Below are 8536 nucleotides of genomic sequence, written 5' to 3'. Positions count from 1 at the left end.
CCTTAACTCTTGCATAGGTTACACACTCGGCCACGTACTTAGCAACATCGAGCTTCATTGTCGGCCACCAGTAGTAGGGTTTCAGATCCCTATACATTTTTGTGTTGCCGGGATGAATCGAGTACATGGTCTTGTGAGCTTCTTCCATCAGAAGATCTTTTATTCCTCCCGTCTTAGGTACCCAAATCCTATCTTGGAATACCTTCGGCCCTTGACTGTTTGTACCGAATTCCAATGTTTTGCCTAAACGTTCTTCCTTTCGGTCATTCTTCTCTGAAGCTTCTTCTTGAGATTTCTTGATACTTTCCACAATTGTCGAGACAACTTCTATTCTCAACGCTCTTGGCCTTTTTCTTTCCAGGTTGACTTTTCGGCTTAGAGTATCAGCTACGACATTTGCTTTACCAGGGTGGTAACGTATCTCGCAGTCGTAATCCTTAAGCAACTCCAGCCAGCGTCGTTGCCTCATATTCAACTCTTTTTTATCAAAGAGATACTGAAGACTCTTATGATCCGTAAAAAGCTTGCATTTCGTGTCGTAAAGATAATGCCTCCATATCTTTAGTGCAAATACCACCGCTGCCAATTCCAGATCATGAGTGGGGTAGTTCTTTTCATGTTCTTTCAATTGTCTCGATGCATATGCTATCACCTTATCCCTTTGGGTCAGAACGCAACCTAACGCAACTCCATATGCATCGCTATAGACTGCGACGTCCTCAACTCCATCGGGCAGAGAAAGAATCGGTGCTTCACATAACTTCTTCTTTAGCTTCTCAAATGCTTCTTCGCGTTTCTCACCCCAGGTATAAGTGGCTCCTTTATGGGACAAAGCTGTCAATGGAGCAGCTATCAAAGAAAATCCTTGGATAAACCTTCGGTAATATCCGGCTAATCCCAGAAAGCTTCGGATATATGTAGGACTTTTCGGTCGTTCCCACTTCATCACAGCTTCAATCTTTGTTGGGTCAACCATGATCCCTTATTGGTTAACCACGTGACCCAAGAATTGGACTTCCTGAATCCAAAAATCACATTTGGAGAACTTCGCGTACAACTTCTCCTTCTTCAGAACTTCTAACACTTCTCGCAGGTGCTTGCCATGCTCCTGCTGGCTCTTTGAGTAAACCAGAATGTCATCTATGAACACTATTACGGATTTATCGAGGAATGGTTTACAAACCCTGTTCATCAAATCCATGAATGCTGCTAGAGCATTGGTTAGTCCAAACAACATAACCAAGAACTCATAGTGTCTGTACCTCGTTCTGAACGCGGTTTTCTCAATATCTTGCTCTCGCACCTTCAGTTGATGATATCCTGACCTAAGATCGATCTTGGAGAAATAACTCGAACCTTGCAGCTGATCGAACAGGTCATCAATCCTTGGAAATGGGTACTTGTTCTTCACCGTTGCCTTGTTCAGCTCTATATAATCTATGCACATCCTCATGCTTCCATCTTTCTTCTTTACGAATAACACCGGAGCTCCCCATGGTGATGAACTAGTTCTAATAAAACCGTTGTCCAACAACTCCTGAAGTTGCGTCATAAGCTCCTTCATCTCCGTCGGTGCTAATCGGTATGGTGTTTTTGCTATTGGTGTCGTTCGTGGTAACAAGTCTATTCGAATTTCCACTTGCCTATCAGGCGGTAATCCGGGAAGATCTTCGGGAAAGACTTCCGGATAATCACACACCACTGGTATTTGCTGCATCTCCTTCTTCTCTTTCTTAGCATCGATCACAAATGCCAAGTATGATGTGCATCCTTTGGACAAACATTTCCTGGCTTTCATTAGGGAAATGATTCCAGAATTCACTCTACGTTTGCCCGTGTAGACCACAAACGACTCTTTCCCAGGCGGGTTCACTCTTACTATCTTCTTCTTGCACAGTATCTCGGCATCATTGGCGCTAAGCCAATCCATTCCCAGTACGATATCGAAACCATTTAGCTCAATAGGTAACAGCTCCTCACAGAATTCGTTTCCGTTTAAGTCGATGATGATATTCCTAATGCAATTGCTAACAGGTATGAACTTGCCACTAGCAACTTCTACAACTAGGGCATCATTAAGTTTTTCTATAGGAAATGCTAGTCTTCCACCAAATTTATGTGATATAAAGGAGTAATTTTCTCCAGAGTCAAACAATATATTGGCAGACAATCCATTTACAAGAAAGGTACCTAAAGCGACGTCCGCTGCTTCCTTCACGGCTTCCAGTGTCATCTGGAAAGCTCTGGCTTTTGGCTTCGGTGGGACATTAGGCCTTGATGTCTCCTTCTTTTTTAGGCAATCCTTCAAAAGGTGCCCTTCCTCATTACAACCATAACAAACTTTCTTGTTGAACGTGCACTCGTTGGCATAGTGCCCAGGCTTCCCACATTTAAAACAAGTGACCTCCCCGTCACATTTCCCATGATGTTTGTTTTTGCACTTTTCGCACCATTTCGCTTCGCCTCCTCCTCCTCTCGAACCAGACTTCGAGGATTTACTTTTCTTGTTGGACCTTGAAGATCCCTCGAACTTCCTCTTTTCACCCACCTCAGTTCTCTCCAGACCCCTTTCCTTTAACTGGGTCTCAACATTTTTGGTTGCTCTAATGGATGCCTTCAGCGTACTTGCCAATTTGACTGTTGGGCCAAAGTCTGATGGCAATCCGTTAGCAAATTTCTCGATCTTGGCGAGTTCAGTCGGCACCAGGTATGGAAATAACTTCATCTTCTCGGTAAACGCAGTAGCATAGTCATCAATGCTCATTTTCCCTTTCTTCAAGTTTTGTAACTCATTGTATAGATCGATCAGATCTATCTCGGAGCAGTACTGCATCTTCAAATACTCCAGGAACGCTTCCCAATACATCTTCAAAGCTTCTCCTTGTGGCATCGTATCCGCCAACAATTTCCACCAGCTCAAGACTCCGGTCTTCAGTTGTCGAACCGCAAAGACGGTTTTCTGCTTATCGCTACAGTTGCAGCTTTCAAATACTATCTCCATTTCGGAGATCCAATCCATAATCTCCACAGGCTTTGGGTTTCCGGAAAAGACTTTGTGGTTTGGCACCCAAGAAGTTCTTATACATACGTCCATCTCGGTCGATTTCCCTCTCCTAGTCATTCCTTCTTACCACTGGGGGTTCCACTTGACTGACAGTGCGACTGTTATTCCCTTCTTCCGACTCTCTGTCATTTCGTTCTGGTTGTTCAACAGGCATTGAAGGTTCACTTCTGTTATTCAACAACAGTTGTCTCATTTCTTCCCACTGTTCCGCCATCATAGCCCGAATCATGGCTTGAACTCCCGCCATTGTGACTGGCTCAGGTGCAACTTCGACTATCGGCACCTGCTCAATCACTTCGGGACGAGGCTGTTGATTCCTGTTTCCATTTGCGTTTCCAGCTCCACTTCGGGTTCTTTCCATTTCTATCTATACACCAAATTAGGTGAATTTAGATCTTTATTCATGATAGACGTTTAAATTCCCCTCATCACTCCGAAACGTTACATGCTAGTTCTAATATCGTTTTCGAACGCTTAGAATCCTAAACACATAAGGTTTCCAGATCCGGTCGGCAACAGACCATAGATCCGAACAAATAATAGCACATAAGGAAAGCATAAAGCATTTAGCACATAAAAGCATTTTAGGCATCTTTCCTAAAATAAATTAGTGCTTGTGCCTAAAATATGGAAGACACTCATCTCACGATCATCGCTCAATATTCTAAGTTTAAGTCTAGAAATCCTACAAATTCCTAGTTCGCTTAAACTAATGCTCTGATACCAACTGTGACATCCCCATTTTCACGGCCAGAAAAGACCGATTTCGTTTATGCTTTTTAGTAAAGATCAGAGTAACTTCTTAAGAAAAGTATTGCGGAATTTGTTCCCAAAACAAAATATAATATAAATTTATCAAAGCATTCCTTAAAGAAATGTATTTTCATTACATTACAAGAACTCGGGATGTCAATCATCGATACAGACCATAAGCATAAACCAAAAAGAAATAAACATCTTAGGCCACAAAAAATAATCTGGCCTCAATTCCATAATCTCTCGTCAAGTCATCCAACTATGCTTTTGCCACTACCTGTAATACAAGAAATTGAGTGGGTCAGGCTGGGGAGCCTGGTGAGCATATAGGGTTTTCAACCCACAATAAATAAGTTTATTATTTTCAGCAATCATTAAACCCGATTACCCATTCCCGTTATCCTCACCTTACGTCCCTAAAGCATCTATCACAAGGGACCTATCCTAAGGAATTTCATCGGGATGGACACTACTGCTAAGGGGATTCCTTAGCCATATGTGTCCGTAAGGCAACCATGGGGGGGGGGGGGATGGAGTACACCGGTGAACACTTCGTTCACAAACACCTACAGGTTGCGAGCCTGCTAGCGTTCCACTGGACATCCTAGAAAAGTCCGTGGTCGTCATCCATACTCCGCTAGATGACTGGAACAACGTCAACATTGAGGCCTCTCATCATTTTATTTCACTACACACCAACTATTTTATCTACCCATGCTCTACCTAGCATATTTGTAGATATAAAATACATACATGGTCCAGATCTGTAAAATAAACCTTACATCTTTTATCCAGCATAACTTTCAAAGCATAAAATACATATACGGTCTAGATCTGAAGAAAAAGTCCAGATCTGAAGGAAAGAAGTTCAGATCTTTCATCCAACATAGATCTCAAAGTATACAGTTTAGATCTGAAGAAAAGTTTAGATCTGAGATAAGGAAGTGTAGATCTGAAGGAAAAAGTTCCAGATCTGAAAGAAAGAAGTATAGATCTTTCATCCAACAAACATCACAGGAAAACAGATAACATATATATACACATAGCACATAATTTATATGAAATACTTCATATCTATGTGTAAGATGAAAGTGACTATACACTCACCTGATACGGAGTGATCCGGACAGCACCTCGCTTCTAAAAATAATATTCTTTGACGAAATCGTGAAGTTTGCTTGAAAACCGGGCTCCACGTGGGCAGAGTTTCAAACCAAAAAACTCTTTTTTCTTGGAGCCTTCGGGCTCTCCGGGACTCGCTTCTAGCACTTAGGAAGTACTAGGGAATGGAAGAGAGGTTTTGGGGGTAATGGGAGAGAAAGGGTATGAAAGGTGCGTGTTTTAGGGGTGATTTACGCCTCTATTTATAGGCTGTCTGGGCCGATTCACATCGTGAGAAAGGGTGCTCACGTCGTGAGCCAGCTGGCTACAGCCAGGCACAGCCTGGTGCTGACACGTGGCATCGCACACAGGGTGGAAATAAGCCGATTTTCAAAAATTCGTAACTTTCGCATGCGAGCTCTGTTTTCGACGTTATTTATATCCACGCGTAGGTAAAGACAAGATCTACAACTTTCCTTTTGACTCCGTCGGCTAATTCTCGACCGATTTTAAATTTAACAGTATGAGAAGATTATACTGTTAAATGACTACGTAAAATTCATAACTTCTACATACGGACTCCGTTTTCGTCTGTCTTTTTACCGTTGAGTTCCTATTAATGAGATATTCAACTCTCATTTAGGTCACGTAGGCCAAAAACCGCTCGAACTAAAATTCGAGTTTCGGGTCGTGCACTATTATGCCGAATCTTAGAAAATTCATAACTTCCTCATACGAAGTCAGATTTGGGCGTTCTTTTTATGGATGTTCTCGGTTTAACATATTCAACGACTTTCGTTTAGATTACTAAGGCCAAAAAGTCTTCTATCGTAAATTCACTATTTACGCTTCCCAGTGTCGTGCCGGTTCCGTCGCGAAACTTCGACGGGTCATAACTTCTTCGTTATAACTCGGATTTCGGCGTTCCTTATATCCCCGGAATCCTTGTTTTGACCACTACAAATTTATATAAAGGTATCAGGCTTATCTCACACTTTAATTTTTGACGCTTATTTTTATTCTTTATTTATTATACATTTATAAATAAGTAATAAGCACATAAATGAACATAATTCACATAATACTCAAATAATTCATCTTTGTTACTTCAAAAAGAGTTACAATAGTTGACCTAGACTATTGTTAGATTAGGTGTCTAAGCCCATAACTATAATTGGTATGTACTTGAATTGATAGCAGCACGGTCCTTTTGGGTTGCCCTCAAACCTAGCAACTGGACAAAGAAATTATGAAATGAGAGATATTGATTTATTATAAGATTAATAAATTAATATAAATGATTTATTAATATGTTAAAATATTAATATATTAATTAGAAATCATAAGGTTTAATTAATAGTTAGCCATAAATTAATTAGAATTAATTTTGGGGTTAATTGTATTAATTATAAAGTGCAGGGACTAGTTTGCAATTATCAAATAGTTGAGTGTAAGGTTCCAGAACCCCCATTGGACGGGGGTGGATGAAATCTATAGGGGAAACCCTAAGGATTTCGTCCAAAGGGCTTGGATAAGGCCTTTGGATTAGCTTAGGCCCCAAGCCAAGGAGTATTAGGGTTTTCCCTAAACCCTAGATCCCTCAGCTATATAAGGAGCCTCCCAGCTCCTAAATTCGGCCACTCCTTCCCTTGTGAAACCCTAGGGCCAATTTTTGCATACCCTACTCTCTCTCCTTCAAGTTTCCTTCTTGCTAGCTTTTGGGTGTGACTCCATTAGAGGCATTACATTTGTGGTGCTAGGCTTCCAAGAAGATCAAGTTCAAGAGGATTAACAATTGTTTGCTATAACAATTGTAAGGTATTTAATTCTAAAACCCTAGTTTGTTAATTTCGAAAATAGCCTCTCTCCTCTAGGGTTCTTGTTTTGCAATTCAAAGTTATATGTTCAATAGTTAAAACATAGATCCAAAGTAGGTTGCATGTGAACTTAGGAATTGTTTTCTAGTTTATTTGTTTCACCTAAAACCCATCAGTGGTATCAGAGCCATTGTTTGTTTTAAATTGAATTGCTATAATAGTTGAATTGCAAATTAGGGTTTATAGCTATTAAACCCTAAAGGCCAAAATTTTCGATTTTTAGGGTTTTTGTTCAAAGGGTTTTCGAAAAACCCTAGCCTCCTCCCTTGATTTTCGAAATTTACATGGTAATTTAGGGTTTCTTGTTTTGGGATAATTGTTGCCTTATTGGATAATTGAGAAAAATAAGGAAATTATTATATCCCTTTTTTTTCGAAATCTAGAAGAGATATGGATTTGGATTAAATTAATTGTTTAATTTAATTAGATAATCCTCACAAGATTTAATAAATTAGTTAAAAGTTAATTAATAGATAAATATTAAATCTAGTTATTTGGTTTATTTTAAATTTAAAATTAATGGCTTAATTTTCGAAATTTATATATAAACCCTAAAGTTTTAAAAGGTTTAAAACACACCTTATATATATATTATAATTAAAAGTTAAATATTATATATGTATAAGAATATGGTCAGTCAAATCGCTAGTATGCCTCATTCACGAAGCTACTCTATAAGGAGGTATAAGGAAATTGCCTATAAAATGGTAGTTGAATGGGTGTCCACTCTCACCCACCGCTTCCTTGATTAGTGGAGGGTCGTTAGCAGAACGGGTTTGATAGGACAATTACATCTCATTAAAAGTATAATGTTATTAAATAAAGTACTAGAACATTATTTTACAAAATCCCAACTCTAGTTACTTTAGGAAAAATGTGAAAAGTATGCTAATCCATGAAATTGCACATTATGCTTTATTGGTCGTTAGTGGAGCGTATATGGATTACCAGCACACTAATAGGCACTAATAAAGAGTAGTAATGGGTATCTCATAATTATCATTTTGGTGGAGCGTGTGTGGTTTACCGGCACATCAATAGCTAATGATAAAGACAATGAGGTTACCAAGCACATTTGCATGATTATTCACATCTTGTTTGTGATCCTCGGTATCCCAGTCACAAATAGAAGAGCATAATTCGAGATTAAAACATGCCATTGAATAGTTTCAATGTATCTGAAAAGGAATTAGGAATTTCACTTCGTTTATTTTGTCTAATGGTGGAAATTGGTGAATCGTCATTCACCTACCTTTATGAAATTTACACTTGGATCTTGGCATCCCATTTCTAAGTTGTGAATCTTCATAGTTGGATCCTAACCTTGATATTATATCTTTGGGTTATTATATTGAGGTATCTTGAAATCTAACTAAAACTTTCTTTCTTTTCAGATGTCTACTCCTGGAAACACTTCTGCTTCATCATCCTCCAACCACAACTTCTCTTTGCTCAACATTTGCTCCAAAGTCATTATGGATGGCTCTAACTATAACGATTGGATGTGTAACATCAAGATGGTGCTTCGATTTGAGGACAAAGAATATGTCCTTGAAAAGGAGCTCAAAGAGCTTCATGAGTCTAAAGCTACTCCTGAAGAATATGCTGCCTACAAGAAACACTATGATGATGCTACCAAAGTGGCACGCATCATGGTCGCAACCATGTCCCCAAAACTGCAAAGGTACTATGAGGACTACTGGCCCTTTGAGATGAACAATGTAACGCCCGTAGATCC

The sequence above is a fragment of the Lactuca virosa genome, chromosome 1 (assembly GCF_052849685.1).
Source record: "Lactuca virosa cultivar CGN04683 chromosome 1, Lactuca_virosa_CGN04683_v6, whole genome shotgun sequence".
In the NCBI taxonomy this organism is placed as follows: Eukaryota; Viridiplantae; Streptophyta; class Magnoliopsida; order Asterales; family Asteraceae; genus Lactuca; species Lactuca virosa.
This window is presented reverse-complemented; position numbering follows the sequence as displayed.